Source organism: Anopheles gambiae, chromosome X (assembly GCF_943734735.2).
Source record: "Anopheles gambiae chromosome X, idAnoGambNW_F1_1, whole genome shotgun sequence".
Lineage (NCBI taxonomy): Eukaryota > Metazoa > Arthropoda > Insecta > Diptera > Culicidae > Anopheles > Anopheles gambiae.
Genome location: NC_064600.1, coordinates 11,621,578 through 11,637,547, shown reverse-complemented (window position 1 = coordinate 11,637,547; position 15,970 = coordinate 11,621,578). Strand labels below are relative to the sequence as shown.

At 46.3% G+C, this 15,970-nt stretch overlaps 2 long non-coding RNA genes across 2 annotated transcripts; one reads left to right on the top strand and one right to left on the bottom strand.

Annotated features, from left to right (window-relative positions):
* Positions 1-10,344: 10,344 nt before the first annotated feature.
* On the bottom strand, positions 10,345-14,002 carry LOC133392106 (uncharacterized). Its single transcript, XR_009765446.1, has 2 exons — positions 10,873-14,002; positions 10,345-10,796 (listed from the first exon to the last, which is right to left on the bottom strand). It is a non-coding gene; the product is annotated as an uncharacterized LOC133392106 (long non-coding RNA).
* On the top strand, positions 13,957-15,658 carry LOC133392108 (uncharacterized). The gene is made up of 2 exons (XR_009765455.1): positions 13,957-14,163; positions 14,382-15,658. It is a non-coding gene; the product is annotated as an uncharacterized LOC133392108 (long non-coding RNA).
* Positions 15,659-15,970: the final 312 nt, after the last annotated feature.

Below are 15,970 nucleotides of genomic sequence, written 5' to 3'. Positions count from 1 at the left end.
TACTCAGCTGCTGGAACCGGAGGCCGATGGTGCAGGCGCAGGCGTGTACTATGGGACCGGTTTGAACCGCATGCGTCCGGGTGGGAATGTGGTAGCGCTACATTGTTACCAGGGCGCAGAGATGCCGCCTCACACGTCGAACGCCCATTGAAGGAGCGACGCTTCTAACCTGATTAGCTTCGCGTGTGTGCGCGATCGCGCTGGGCGCGGGGTGGTGGCCGCTGCATATGAATGAAGCCATGAACTTCAGCACGGATTTACATTCATCGGCTCCGTGATCGGTGGGACCGGGCTGATCCGCGATCGAACAGCTTGGAGCTGGGAAGAACGTTGCAGGAAGTAAGCTCCAGAAATAGAATCCGATGGAAACCAATGGCGGGAACCACCCCTGTCGCGCTGTTTGTTGCGTATATACGTTGCGCACTCACACACAAAAATTCTGTGTTCACCGGTATTAATCCCCGCTAAAAGGTTTTCTGGAATGTGAGTTTTTTGCTGTCCCTTTCTTTCGCCAAATCCGTCCCATTCGATGCAACTATTTGTATTGGTAAACAACTGGCACCTGTGCAGCGTGTTGTTGTTGTTTAGCAATAGTGCATCACATTGTAGCAAAGCTACAGGGCACCAAGGCAAGCATGGCCGGCGACCTGCAACCCGTGCAGGTTATTACTTTCATTTGTTATTGTTATGGCATGCGCAACAACAAGCCCCTCCTTCCTGACCCCCCCCTCTCACCGGCAACCTCCTGCTTTCGCTTCTGCGCAAATGACACGCTCTAGTTGAGTTCTGAATTTCCGGCGCAGATGATAAGTGATTAGCGTGGCGCACTACTGCAACCCGGCGCACAATGCTGCGCAACAGCTTCTCGGGCAAATAATCGATCCGCTTTGATTAGGAGCTGGCTGGCGGCGAGCGATTCCACCCCGGGCCACCCCCGTATAAAACATCCGTCCGACAGCGATTGGCCGTCTGACGCCACGCTCCGGACGTATATACCAATCGTACATTTGTATCACAAAGTGTCGATCACTTCGAGTGCAGTCCGATCCGATCCGGGTCTGAACCCCATGAACGATACGGCCAGCTATCATTATGCAGCGGCAGCTCGTGGCTCGACTAGCTAGCCAAAACCGGAAGCCATCTACGACTCGTTTGTTGTGTGCCTTTCGGATTCGCCTTGGACGCTAATCGGCCAACAAAATGATGTTGTGACTATCATTACGCATTTCGTAAAACGGGGGGGGGGGGCCTATCCTACGCATTGCGGAAACATGTTTCAAATTACTGGACCCATGGATGGCCAGCCCATCCGTCATGCTTTCTCGCCTTGTGTAGTTTTTACTGCTGGTTGGCCATAGAGAGAGAGAGAGAGAGGAGAGAGTTGTTTGGTTTAATCTTCAAAAACCTTCTAGTATTGTGTCACCTCGGGCCGAGGACCCCACGTTGTGCCGTCATTCGCAACACGTGCGTTTGGCCGACATTGCCGACTCCGCTGCATGAGATAGCTTAAAGTAGAGTCTAAATCGAGACCCACAGTGGCGTTCCTTCTTAGAATAACTAGTTGCAGATGCTCGCGTCGATCGGACCTCCGCTATGAGTTTGCTATGCCTATCCAGGGTGTGCAAAAAAAAACCTTCAATCCTATTCATATGTTAGAAATAGCACGCAAAAGAAACTCTGAAGCAACAAACGAAAGTTTTCTATCGACTGATAAGATCCAAGATCGTAGTTCATAGAATACCAGCACAGGCCAATATAAACTGTTTTATTTAACTAAGATATTTTTGAAAAGAACAAATTATTGCATAAAACCCAGCATGAGTCATATTTTCTGCTGAACTACTTAGGAGAAGCTCAAAAAAGAATAACTGGTTTACGGTGAACTTCCTTACAGAGATGTCCAGTGACCAGTGAAAATCTCAAAACACGGAAATGTCACGTACTTTCCCAATTCATTTAAACGCTGTCAAGAACAAAGCTGTATTCTTAAACTGACGCAAAGACGGGTGCGGGCAACTGTACCACATTCCGTGAGCCAAGAAGTTGTCCAAAAATTTCGACCTACAGAGCCGAACTGCCTCCTTACTCAAATTACACTTGATGGTACGGCACAGACCTCCCCAAAGAATGTACGTCCGTTCTGTGGCGTCTGGCGCCACCCAAATCGGTGACAGAGCAGGCAGTTTAGTAGAGAGCGAAAGCATGAGGGTACGCTTGGCAATGGTTCAACGTTGGTGATCGTTGCCACTGGGGCTGTCGAGAACTTTGGGTAACGTTACCCGAGTACCATTGCCCGAAGGGGGAGCGTTAAGTGTTGAAACCTCCTAGCTGGAAGTGTTGAACAGTTTCCGGCAGCATCACGGCCTCAACATTTCCGAAATTATACCAAGGCAGCCCAAACGTCTCCAGCGGTTGATGGTTGGATATCGCGTGGCGTAGTAGCGCGCTTCGCTAATGTAAACAAAGCACAAACAGGATATGCGTTCAAAGGCAAAACTATGTTCAAAGAATGAAAAGAACAAGATGCCTGGTGCCAGATATTCTTGCCCTGCCAAATATCCGGTTCCTTTTTGTAAAGGGGGGAGGGCTTCAAACCAATGGTAGATGTTATTCCGGGAAAGTTATCCAGCAATGATCGCCATGCCACGGGGCTAGACCGCGCACACACGCACACACACACACACTCCTTTCTACGAACGAGTAGTTCAAACGAAGACTGATATTGTTAACAGCGCCGGGATCGATACTGATCGACCCTTTGCTTGCCTCCGATCCGTGCCGCCGACGTGCCCATGCGGGATCTATCAAGAGGGGTAGGGTAGTTTCGAAGAACATTTAGGGAAGCAATTGCTGGGCTTCGGAACGGGCTTTCCTGTTTTATCAGTGTCCGTTTACATGCCACGCTGAGATAAGAACTTTGCCGTGACCGAGCACACCTACCTACCTAGGCGGCATCGGCACCTCTCCCAACATCCTTGGTCAGCCCGAGGTATCGTTTGCGGCGGTGCGTTTTAGAAGTTGTACATATAGCGATAACCTTTAACGATACCCAGCGGCACACCACACGTTCTCCGGAAGAGAGGTCCGCGTTTGACGGGCGCATTCCGAAGGCTATCTATATGCCGGTGCGCTGACAGCTTGTAACGGGGCTGCACCGCTACCGTTGCGCACTGGCAGTTGTGGGCGCTTTCGAGATACAAATGTGTGGATATGGAGCTAAGATGAGCTAGCGTTTACCTTTGCGTTGGACATTTGTCATGACGAGTACTGACGGTAATCGTGTAGGTTGACAGAGACATGAGAGCAGCTCCACTGCGCCAGGGCTCTTAGCAAACCAATGCAAACCGCACACATTGTTGCAACTACTACTAGCTTCCCCAAGTCATCGGGTGTTTGTTTTGCGTGTAGCTGGCCGTAGCTATGGCGCCTACAGATTTAGATGCGCTCTGGCGGGGACTTATCATGCGCTAGTGAATTACTGTGTGTGTGTGTGTGTATGTGTGTGTGTCTGTGTCGTTACACAACTGCAAGGGGGAGTTGTGCTGACAGCTTCAGACCGAGCCGGTCGTCAATCGTGGAATCTGGACCAGCTACTGTAACGGTGGTAAAATGGTGCTCTGCGCGCTGCGCAAGGTTACATCACGCGCAAGGCTTACAATATTCTCAGAAATTAATGGTACACAAAATCTGGTGCGTGTTTGCTGAGGGCAGAGAGGTGCTCTTGTGGCGCAACTCCTGCGGAGGAACTTAGGCGGCGTAGTTTACCCCGAAGGTCTTTTGCTTATTTGAAGCCACGTGTCTCGCTACCTTAAATAACGACGCAACGCTGTACCATCTGTCTAAATGGCGTACGAAACTATTCAACACACAGCAGAACCTAACGGCCGATGTCCTTGCTACGGCACTGAACTGGCCAATCAGCTATCAGTTACCTCCCTGGCGGCATTGGAGCTCGGTGGTGCTGTGCTCGTGTATTATTTGGCCGCCGAAACCACCGTCAACCGCAATCGGAACGCCTCAAATCACGAAATAAGCCCCCCCCCCTCCCGCCCCCGTTCCCAGCAATAGTTGGACTGCACTGCACAGCAGGATGAAGCCAAAACGCAATCGCAAAACAAAATAAAAACCTATTCTTCAAGATTGTGGTCTCGCTGCAGGTCACTGCTTTAGCCAAAGGCAATTATCTCGCGAGCGGATGCGATACGCAGACCCATCTACCCATCTTGGGGATCGAGAACAGGCGCAGCGCCGCCACGCTGCACTCAATTCGCTTACATTTTTATTATGATTAGTTTTGCTTACATTTTGGCACGCTCGTTACCACGCTGCTGAACTCTAACGCTGACCCGCCCGGTCCTTGAACGCGGGAGGAGAGGGGAGCCTTTGCGCCATCCTGATTAGCATTTGTGCTCTCTGCTTTTTTTTTTTTTTGTTTGTCTGCGGCTTTGTTTTGTTTCGTGTGTTTTCTTTGCGCATCAACCTGTGACGGGCTTCTTCCCATTTGTCCCGCGGACACCACGCGGGCACGTACACGGGCGTGCCTAAGCATGAAAGTGAAGCACACTACACCACTGCACCATGGCTCTGGTCGATGATGTCCGGATACGTGGTCATCTCTCCCCATCGCCCAGGTTATCTCGGGTTGCAGTTTTGACGCAATCGGGTGTATGTTCTTTTTTCCTTTGGTTTTTGGGACGTACAGGTTCTGCGCAGTTGACCCGTGGAACGCATTTCAACCAATTGGATTAGAAAAGGCACCTTCGGGTGGCGCCGCCATTTCCTTCGGGCTGGTTCATCCGCAGGCTCTGGCGGGGTAGACGGTTCAAGGACTGCGATGTTTTGACAAAAACTAAAACGCTTTGCAAAGAATGTAGATGGGAAACTTCTTCTTCTTCCGTTTCGCGAGGTCGAGGTTGACGGTTCGGTGCTGAAATCTAGCTTCTAGGGGCCGAAGGGCCTATGGCCTATCGACCGAAGGGCCTATGGTCCTAGTTCGCTATTGTGTTGGCGAGAACACAACCTCTGCTAGTTTAGATGGCATCAAACTAGGCCATATGTCCTATTTCTCTATGTAATGATTTGTTCCGTGAAGTTTTGTTTAGGATGCCTGTTTATATTGTTGGGTTAGGTACTTTGTCTGTGTCTTAGTGTCTGATATTGAGGAATTCTGATTCAATTTCATGAATCTGAATGAATCTGTGAAACTATTCAATTAATCTGATTCTCTGTTGAAAAGATTGGCGAATCTCAAAGATTCACGCATCTCAAAAGATTTACGAATCTTTAGGGATTAATAAATCTCCAAAGATTCCTAGAACTTGAGCTTTGTATTCTTCTTCTTGGCGTAACAACCTACGTTTTCATGCCAGCCTATACAGGCTTTCGAGACTTCTTGGCATATACAACACAGCCGGATAGTTTATTTAGCTACGGAGAGATGGTTCATGCAAGGCTCGAGCATGATACTCTGGAGATTCTTAGTCATGAATCATACTTCCTGGAGATTCATAAATCCTTGGAGAGAGCGATAATCATGAAGCTATAGAGAATCATGATTCTTAGGAGATTCGAATCGAGATTCAAATCACTCAACCCTGAAGAGTGAAATGAATGAATCTCAATGAAGAATTTATCAAACCCAACACTATTAGTGTCAGGTAGTTTGAGTGGGTCGTTTCAGAAAAATATTTGATTGTTTTCTATAAACTTCATCACTTTTTCTATTTATGTTTTGTTTTTCCTCTTCGAGGCCTTGAGAAAAAAAATCTTCATTGATTTCCGATTGGTCTTTTCGTTCCATATCGAATTTGTGGCATGTTACGACTCTGTCGCTTGTCATTTGTTGTCGTCTCTTGCTGTTGCAAACTGAACAGGTCGCCCTGTCCGTGAGCTTCATTTTGGATAGTCAAACATGTTCATAGTCGTCTCTCGCTATTAATCTGTTTAGTGTTTTATGTCTTTTGCTGGAAGTTTTAGTTTGTGGTGCCACATTTTGTTCGGTATGGAGCCTTGGTATCTGGCATATTTGTTTCCCTTTATTTTGGCACAGTTAGACGGCAGACTTTGCGAAGAGTTGCGCATTGTGTTGTGTACCTCCCGAAACGTTCCCTACCGTCAAGACGAAAGAATGTAGCGTCATTGTTCAAACATAAAATTGCCAAACGCAAACGACGCACAATCAGAGCAACCAGAGCGTCAGTGGAATTTTCCCGCCACCCGCCTAGGTGGCAAAGGGAAGACAAAAAAAAATCCCAACTCCCAAAACGGGCCAGCAGCGCTCCAGCGCCCGACAAAGTGAACGGGCTCGATTGCAGGTTGCTCACTTTCCACTCAATCACCAGCATTCCAGCGCGAGGTGGAGCTCCAATTGATCGTCCCGATCGGGCACACACCGAGCATGCAATGAAGGGGGACGGTGCTGAGACCATCATTCACCCCAAACCCGCACGGGCAGCGAAAGAAACGGGTCAATCAACCTGCCGCTTAGTCCCATTTAGCGGGCCCCCGGAGGCGACCGGGGCGGCCTGGTGGGACGTTGCGTGTGTGTGACAAGAATAAGAATTTCGGTGCTGGTCGATGTTCCACCGCGACCCCCCCCCCTCTCCTCCCCATTCGAGAGCAGCAAAGAGAGCGGTCCGCCGAAAGTATGTGGCCCACAGGACATTCCTTCTAAACTTTTGTTGCGCTTTTTTCCCACCCGCCTCCCCCTTTCGCTCCACCCAGCGTGCCGTTGTGCAAAGGAAAGCCGGCAGAGCGGCAGGCGAACAGGTAGACCATCGCAGCGAAGGCATCATCAGGGCGGATCTCGGCGGAAGAGCAGAGCGCAAAACTGGAAAAACTACATTCACTTTGGCCTACGGGTTCCCGCCACAACCGAGCCGGGCCGAACCGAAGCTCCCGGAACATTTCGGGGCGTTCGATCGCTCGATCGCCTTTCCCTCCGTACGCTTTGCCAACCCTGCACGTGCGTGTGTGTATGTGCGCGTGTATGTGTGTGTGTGCGTGTGTGTGTGTGTACGTCCGGTTGTGCGTTTTTACTTTCGTCTCCTTTCTCCTCCCCGCCCGCCATTCCGGGCTCTTCGCCGTCACGCACTCTCACAAGATCACGATCAAGGCGCATCGCTCTTTCTCTTTGCCAACCCTTATCCTTCCACGAAACCTGGCTGCCTGCCCGCTTGGGTGTCGTTATCGTACTTGCGTCGTATTACCGTACCGCATGCTTCCTTTCACCCGTCCCGGGCATTACCTGCCCCCAGGGGGAACGCGGCGAGCTGCGTTCTTTCGCCATTGCCTTACGGGCACATCGGGCGCAGCGCTTTCTGGCGCGTAGGTGCGGACCCAACACCATCATTCCGCTTGCTAAAAAGCTGCCCGACGTGTGATCCGTCCGCCCCTCACCATCCCCTTTCTCTAATTAAGGTGGCCAGCATTAGGTGCGGTGCACCCACCAGCCCCCACGCTCGCCACCGGCATCCGTCGAATGGGCCAACATTTTAGATGGACGATTGATTAAGCCTGCCAGAAATTTAAAAAGAAGCGGACTATAGCTTACCATTTTGGTCGTTTTTATTCATCGTCCATGCTCGGCTTATCAAACGGGCAAGGATCTAATTTTGCTAATTGATTTTGGGGACAGGAAATGCACGGACAAAAACCTTCCCAGCCGGGCTGCTTAGACACCTTGCCTCCTGAACCCAACGTAGGCCACATGGGTTGCAGCGTGTGCTGTAACGTGTTTGCGTCCGTTTTAAATGTCTTCCTCTTGAGACGGTAACAACGCATAAAAAACTGTCCAAACTGTATGACCCTCAATTATGCAGAGTGCAACCCATGCCTCGGACCCGATTCCATGTCGGTCAATGCTCGATTCCTTCAATCAACAAGAAAAGAAAAAAAGCAAACACACACACACACTTTTATGGTTTAACGCCGCTCCTACCTTGCCAAACGGACTCGGTGGGATTTTTATTATGCATACATTTCGAACTTTATTGCTTCATCCAGATTGCAGCCTCCTTTTTGGGCTGATTTCGGCAACGAAATGGTCCAACCGAGTGAGTGTGATAAACAGCATCGGACGGCGGTATTAATTTGTACTGCTCGTCCGCTTTAATGGGCTACACTACTGTTGCGAACGGTTTAAAAGCTTGGCTTAATCATTCGCTTGTTCTGCAGGATGCTGGAGGTAGGGTAGGTCTGTGTGTAAGGCATGGTGGAGTGTTATAATAAAATAAATAATGTACTAATGATATACGTGCGTTATGGCTTCCTATAGTCGTACTTTGTGAATAAAAAGGGGGTAAATACAATCATGTTTTTAGTATCATTAGACGACTATTTGACCGTATCATTATTAAATAATTTGTGTAATAATAACATCCTATAACTCCTACAGACTCCTACAGACTCGGACGGGATTGAGTCTTATCTAGATTAATCCATACCTTACTGTGACCTAATTGATTGGATAAAAAGTACTATAAAGTACGTGAAGCACGAAGCATACCAGAGAAAAATCCTGTACCGAGGCAATGACAACCACGCGTAAGTCATAACTAAAACAAGAGCAGCAAGAAAAATCTAAATGTGCTACACTCTACGCTTTACACATCTCTGACAGATATTTCATATCAATTCCAATTCATTTAAAATAAGTTTTGCGTTGACTTGACTGAAATAACTACACTAATTCTACACTGAAAAGATTCATATCGCCATTTTTTTGTCGTTAACATTTCGCTATAGCAATCCAAAGCAGACTCTTGAAATCAAAAGCAGACTATGTCTTTAGGTCTTGGAAATTTAGCAAATTACTTAAATAAAATTTATATTTAGTAAAAAAAACTAGATCAAGAATGTGCATTTCTAACAGACAATTATATAGATCTGAGGTTCTTCGAAAACTGATTCTTCGAAAGCTTATGCAAATGGATTATTGTGTTGGCTATTTAAATTTAAAAAAAAAATTATTTATTTCAGACGTTCATTGAGCTTCAATAGTTGATGCCGAGAACAAATTTTATGTAGTCGGTTAATATTTTCAAATCAAAACAAGTTTCAAACGTTCATCCATGAGCTAAATGTAACGTTAAAATTACACTGAGCAACATTATTTGCAAAGCAATGCGACTCGTCTACTGAAAAGTTTGGAGACCTCTGATCTAGATGCAAATCGATATCTATTGGTGTTTCAAGCAATCGACGCAATCGTTCACCCAACATACTTACTAACAACACAGATTGTACCTTATCCTAATGTCTAAATGTTCGTTTAGTGATAGATTGGTATTTCAAAGGCTATCAATTGAAATATAGATTCTCACATGGAAAATAAAAAGATAATCGATTGCCCTAGTATTTGCAACATTCTCTACAATAAAATCATTGATTAAACATGTTTCTTCGCCATTTCCCGCAAGCATCCATATTTCACTGCGAAAGCATTGTGAAATTTGTGATAGTGCAAATTAAACATTGAAGACAACGATTAATGTTTGTTTTCGATGTTTTGATACATACAAGGCCACATTTCAATAAATATTATGTGAATTATAATTAAGAAAAAATACAAATTATAAGTTCACCCAATCACTAAACGGACCTTAACCTTGAGCTATATGTTCGTTGGGCAGGAAATCGAGATAGAATCTTCATCGGAAGCGGAAAACGGACAGGGCAATATGGGATTCAGAAAGAGCTACTTCTTCTTCTTTTTTTGTCATAACAACTGCCGTCAGGTCAGGTCAATCTGGAACTTGAACCCATGTCGGGCATGTTGTTAACTCGTACATGTTGATGAAAAATGGTATAAAAAGAATTAAATGATAAGAGTGATCACAAACAAGAACATCGAAATCATGGTATCCACGTAAGCTAATTACTATTATCTTCTTCTTCTTTGGCTCAACAACCGATGTCGGTCAAGGCCTGCCTGTACCCACGTGTGGGGCTTGGCTTTCAGTGACTTATTGATTCCCCCCATAGCAGGATAGTCAGTCCTACGTATAGCGGCGCGGTCTATGTGGGGATTGAACCCATGACGGACATGTTGTTAAGTCGTACGAGTTGACGACTGTACTACGAGACCGGCCTCGTAATTACTATTATAGGCCTATATAATAAGCATTCCAGACGTATTAGGCATTATGCAGTCGGATTATGAGTCTGCGGGAAAAGGACAGTCTGGTTGGGAATCGACTATGTCCGACGTTGTAGGAGCCGACGTATCAATCGTAGGAACCACATGGCCGCTCAAACTTGCCCATACATTATTGACATAAAAACACAGTACAAGTGTGAATTTAAGGTGTTCAGATATTTCGAAAAGAACAAACCACAGATAAATTGGTGTTAAAGGGTTTTATTTAAAATGCTTTTACACTACTTAATTTCAATGACCCATCATGGCAGGCAGTTCAGCAGCGGGGTCAGTATTTTCAAGGTCCATACTGGCACGCATCTGTATACTAGAGTTCGTCGCAATGTCGTTTAAACGCCTGACTGATTACACATAACAGGATAGTCAAGTCCTATGCATGGGGCCACGGTCCATTCGAGGCTTGAACCCATGGCGGGCATGTTGTTTAGTCGTACGAGTTCACGACTGTACCACCAGACCGGTATTTCAAGCCTAACGGATTTTATTGCGAGTGAAAGTACTGTGTGTGTGCATGCAAGCCGGCCGGCTTAACCCTTCGGTGTACGGTTGACTAGTCTCGTATGGATCGAGCACTACGCTATCCTGGCTGTCCTGCTATATGTGAATCAGTAAGTGAAATGATATTGGTGAATTGTAGCTGCAAAAAAAAAAGAAAATTTAAATGTTTTTCCGATTGTCAACCTTACCTTACATTCAGAAGATCTACCACCCACCAAGGTATGTTTCTGTTTGATGTAAGGGTTAAGTTTACCCCCACGAGCAGACAGACTCACTCCGTGCATATTTGGGATCCAACTTGAAGAGCTCCACAAAATGAGTGCTGCAATTCGTTAAACAGTTTTAGGCGAACGCAGCTCTTTGCTATCACGTGCTGTTCAATTAGCGACCGGCCGGCTGAGCCGAGAATCCAATTATAACTAAGTGAGTGACCATTGGCAATACCGGCACAGTGGGGAATGGATAAATTGCCAAGCATCTCATGATCTGTGAGTGCCAAATAACCGGTTTTATGACACTCAAAGGTGCTCAAAGTCGTAGCGCATGCCAATTTTAGAAGTAGTAGAGCTCATTTTCCTCCCGAGTGAGCCAGAATTTACACTGCCGGCTTACTAATTAGGTTAGATTGAAAAGAAAATTATTTTATTTAACAAATACAAAAAAGTGTAAAATAGCAATGTTTAACACGAAAGGGCATGGTAATAATTTAAAACTAAAAATCAACATTTATTCGAACTGAAAATTTCTAAACATACGTATTTATCACAATTATACACGTGAATTACAGCCAAGACTGCTTTATATAGCTAGATTCATGTATCATATGATGCCAACGTTAATATTTCATGATTTTAAATCACGTTATAGCAGCCTTTTCTCCTAATAAGCACATCAAAACATTCAAAAACGCCTAAAATATGTTGCACATAAAACAGTGGCATGCATTGTACCAGGAGGCCCTCGTGGAGCACTCACGCAACCCGAGCGCATGCCCTGAAGCACCCGAATAGAGCTCTCAAAAACGCAGCGCGTGAGTGGTGTACGAATACTACACGACCAATGTCGATGAGTGCCAACTAAAGGAGCGATTCGAGATAGCGTGTTGGTAAAATTATTTTTAAAGTATTATTTTATTTTTTCAAAATTAAAATCCAAACTTTTTATTTACCTGCCGAAATTATCAACATTTACAGCAATTACAAAAGAAGATTATTGAATTAATCAAGTAACGATCTTTCAATTGATTAATGAACTGAAAAATCGTTACTTGATACTATTTTTGTAAATTTTATTAATTTTATTTCATTATTTATTTATTTTTATCGACCAAACACGATAAGCAAACTAAACAGAATTAACGAATCACAATAAGCAAATAATTCAACAGTAGTTCCATTGAAACATGTGCACTATCTCTATTCACTGCTTCATCAACACGTTTTGGCGCCAAAAAAACGAGTGCACTTGTACACGTGAATCTGATGGGGAAGCAGCGTTGCGCGTGCCGACATTTTGACAAGTTCTCGGAGAGTGTATCGTTCGGTCGGGTTACTTGATATTGAACGTGTTTGGACGCGTTTATAGCGTGATTGGTAGCCGGCAACACGGCCGTATGAGTCAACACATAATTGAAACGTTAAATCTTTTTGATATTGTTTTAGTTATTATACAGTATAGCAGCTTTAGGCGAAAGAACTCCGCAGGAGCCAAAGTCTCTCTAAACCATACTAACAACAACATACAGTATAGCAGCGGCTTACAGGTTTTTTTACTTGTTTTCGCAAGCATAGCACGTTTAATTTAACAGGATCGCAGAAACAGAACGCTTTCGCGCTTAAGACAACCTTCGCAGCCCACAATATCACATCTCCAATGTTGCGAAATCAAAGAAGTATTACTGTACAAATTGAGCTAAAGCTCCTACGCTAGTTGCTACGCTGCACTGATACTGCGGGGTATGGTTTGTCGACCAGCAGAATCAGTTCCTCGATCGGAACTGGGACTCTATCGGTTCCAGATCCGGACTAGTTACGAATCCGGTTCATGTTTCGATTCTAATCCGAAACATGTCCAGGTACTGTTCCAGGAACGAAATAACATCGGAAGCGATTTCAGGACTGGTATGAGTTCAGCATCAGTTGTAGGATCGGTATGGGTTTACGGTCGGTTTCAGAACCAGGATGAGTTCATGATTGGTTCCAGAACCGATTAGGATTCAGTATCCGCTCCAGGTCCGTTATGGGTGCATTATCAGTTCCAGCACCAGTATGGATTCATGATCGGTTTCAAGATCAGGATGAGTTCATGATTGGTTCCAGTACTGGTTTGGGTTCATGACCGGTTCCAGTACCAGTGTGAGTTTTTGATCGGTTCTTGGACCGGTTTAAGATCGGTTCCAGGACTGGTGTGGATTTATGATCAGTTACATGGCCGGTATGAATTCATGATTGGTTCTAGGTTCATGATCAGTTACAGGACCGATATGGGGTAGTAAAATCAAGTAAAAATCTCTGTACAAATAACAAATAACGTGTTGACACTTATTTGAACGAAAATTTTACTTTTTTTTTAAGGGACAACAATGTTTCTGGAACTCTGAAACTCGTGTATTAGTTTTGGAGATCTTTTTGCTGTTGTGTAACGACATATCTACGGTCGGGTTGGGAATCTGGAGATGAGATTTGGAGAATCTTCCAAAATTCTGGAGATGGGAATTCGACTTAAGTATTACACCACCTTAACATCCTGTCTCATTGTCGAAGAACTGAATATGAGGGACGCTATTCAAATTGGAAGAATTCTCACAGTCATCTGAAGTCGAGAAGGGGAGCTCCCACCCTTCCTATGTGGCGACATTTTCTTAGTGATAGTAGCAAAATGACATTTTCTTTTTGTTTTCGATCGTTTTCCGTATCGACCATCTGACATTCGCGTACGCTTATCTTGAGTGGTTTTGAAGAAAAAAAAAGGGGGATGGCCATCGCAATGGCCCATACCGACAACTCCTCCGACCACTCGCCTCCCTCCCCAGCCACACACTTCAAATCCCACCCACCTGGCGTGCTGTTTTTATTGTGTCCTTTTATCGTACACGGCCCGCTGCATTATCTCCCAATATCGTTTGACAGGCCTAGCATGATACGCTGGCCTTTTAAATTATGACATAGTACGCCAGTGCTTTCTTCCTGCACCTCAGTAAGTGTGTGTGTGTGTGTTTTTTTTTGTTGCTGCATTACGCTACTCAGAGCGAGGGCCTGGCCGCTACCCGCTTCTACGTGTACTGGGCGCCGCACACTGTTGTTGTTTGTTGTTTACTCCCCGGGTTGACCGCAGCCAGAGCCCCGGAGGGCTAATTGTATTGCTCTCGATTAAAAACCACCCGACCTGCCTCAGCGCCTGGCGGGTGTGCCCGGAGGCAAGGGTTAACAAGCTGCCATGTTCATAGTTCCCAAAAACTGCAAAACAAGGGGCAGCTGAACCGACAGCCACAAGACGCCAGCCTCAAGGTGCACGAAGATGCCGATGTCCGGCCATTCTCTCTCTCTCTCTCTCTCTCTCTCTCTCTCTCTCTCTCTCTTTCTTTCTCTCTATCTCTTTCTCTTTCTTTCTCTTTCGCTCTCTCTTTCGCTCTCACATACACACTCATTATCGCACTACTTCTTTCTGTCTCTTTCACTCTCTCTCTCTCTTTTTCTCTGTCCCGCGTACCGATACCACGGTCCAGTCTCCTCGGGCGCACCTGTTCTGTCCGGTCGCAGATCGCAGATCATGCGCGCACCAACACAGCGCTGCATGCCGGCAATTCGTACGTCAGCTCGCGTCGGATGCAGCCTGCCGGCAAACACCAGTCTCGCCCGCTGTCCCCCAATCCCCCCCCGCAGCGTATCGTTCGTTGATGTGCTTGCACGTAAATTGTCGGCAGCGTACAGCGAAACTTTACGCGCGCGCTTTTGCAATCAACCGACCTACCAGCGGCGTACCGGCAGGTCGAATCCGATGACGCTTTGCGAACGGTTCCTTTGGTTTCGCTGCTGACCAGGTGCGACGAACACGAAGTATCGAACGGTCTGGGGACTTTTCGCAGGCAGTGCACAGCCGAACTCCAACGCAAGGTGGGCAGGTCACCAAAGCAGGATAACATTTGACTCAGGTGAGCAACAGACATTTGGACATCTTCCTGCCCACGAAACCAGACGGGAGTGCTGCTTCCTATTGAGGTCGGTACAACGACACCAAAACAAAAGACAGTGCAAACGCCTTGGGTAAGGGTTGCAATCCCATCAACCCCAAAGGAGCTCTTGCAGCTTGTGTACGTACGGATCATCAAACTTAGAAGCATACATAATTCATCCCAGCATGCTAAATTGCAGACGGAACGTAGTTGTTCCACTTATTTCCTCCCGAACTCCCGACGTAATCACACCCGCCCGGCCGCCTTAAGGACGAAGGTGGGGCGCGTTTCGGTTGTAGCGTGTACCGGTGGGCGAGGTGAGGCCGGGGACAGCATGCGACAAGCAACGAGGGGGCGGGAGGGGCACAGCATCGAGAACCAACCGGTACGCACCGATACATAGAGACAGCCGGCGATTTCACAACACATGCCCGTGATACTATAGCATGTGCGGCATTATTCGTGAACTTACGGAAACATTTTACTTGCTTTTTTTTTTTGGTAAAAAGTGGCAGTTATCGAGAGGCTGTTATAGCAGACAAGTGAACTTTTGGCAGTTTGTAGTTTGTACAACAAAAAAAAAAGCCAAGGTTATGTAAATTTCTTCCGCAAATTGTCGTCCGATATCGATTTGAGGTTTGATTTATTGTTATTGCCCTATTGCGTTTCCGCAGCTATTGAAATCAATACCGTAATTTACATAACTACGAAGGGTATTTCGTAAACTCAGGACTGAAGAGAATTATTCAATTATCAAAAGAAAAATTAAGGTCTAGTTTACAAAAGTGTTCTAAACAATAAAAAACGATACCTTCCTTTACGTGAAAAAAGAATTTTGTGTGAATTTTTTTTTGGAACAGTTCCGAACGCTTGCCGGCAGCTTCAATATGTGCGAGTGGTGTTTGGCTACCTAACCCAGAGCCCCACACACCCCTTCGCCCTACACCCCCTGCTGGGGAAGGGTGGGATTTTTTTGTTGGTGGGGTGCGTAGCACGTGTACGCGCTGGTGTGCGTGACTTCAACCGCCGAATGATGCGTAATGCGGAAAACTGCCAGCAGGGAATGGTGGAAGGGAGTGGGGGGGGGGGGGGGTGCGGCTAGGGGGAGCTGGTGGTAAGAGAATGGCAAGCACTGGCCGACG